Source organism: Nannospalax galili, unplaced genomic scaffold, assembly GCF_000622305.1.
Source record: "Nannospalax galili isolate Female #2095 unplaced genomic scaffold, S.galili_v1.0 scaffold768, whole genome shotgun sequence".
NCBI lineage: Eukaryota > Metazoa > Chordata > Mammalia > Rodentia > Spalacidae > Nannospalax > Nannospalax galili.
Window position 1 is genome coordinate 3223118 of NW_008360317.1, and position 839 is coordinate 3223956.

At 45.8% G+C, this 839-nt stretch overlaps 1 protein-coding gene across 7 annotated transcripts in view; it reads right to left on the reverse strand.

Annotated features, from left to right (window-relative positions):
- Positions 1-839, reverse strand: part of Fry (FRY microtubule binding protein) — a 479403-nt gene that overhangs the window by 201919 nt on the left and 276645 nt on the right. The window lies entirely within an intron of this gene.

Below are 839 nucleotides of genomic sequence, written 5' to 3' on the forward strand. Positions count from 1 at the left end.
ATTTTTGTTCTTTTCTTTTGTTGCCTAGATATAACACATTAATTTCAAAAATATGAAATTAAATGTTTGCCTAATATTTGGGGGTCATGTTAGGTTTATGGCTGCTGAAGTTCTCCTGCAGCTGTAAATTCACTTTTCTAATCCATAAGGGAAGAGGGAGCATAGGGTGAACAGACACAGTTCTCAAATGGAAGGAGAATCTCTCTGGAAGAGACACACATTTAACTTCTCCACTTACTCTCTCACACACTGTGACAGGGAGGCAGCCTGCCTCAGGACTCCAGCTGCCTGCAGCCTAGTGCCCTTCTACCACAGTACACTAACCACTCATGGTTACTGGGATAAATGCCTAAAATGTCTTTTCCTGTCACTGGGTCTGCTATGGCCTGATCTTGGGTATAACTAGACGGGAGATATAGAAAAATGAAGCAAGCAAGATGGTGACCTGGGGCCCATTCCAGCCTGTCCCGATAAATATCTAAATAAGGCCTTGTGTGAATTTTCAACCTGTGGCAGCTGGTAGTGACTGGATGCTCCAAATGACTGAGCTGCTACAGACCAGAGGGTCCTGTAGCATCTGCTAATAATCCTTGTGAGGAGTCAGGAAGCCCCGGACGCCATGTAATTCTCATTTCGATATATATTGAAAGAAGGGAGAGAGAGGGGCTGGAGAAATGGCTCAGCAGTTAGGAGCACTGGCCTCTCTTGCAGAGGACCAGGGTTCAATTCCCAGCACCCACATGGCAACTAACAACTGTCTATAACTCCAGTTCCAGGGGAACCAACACCCTCTTCTGACCTCCTCGGGCATTGCATGACATGGGTGCACTTATATACAT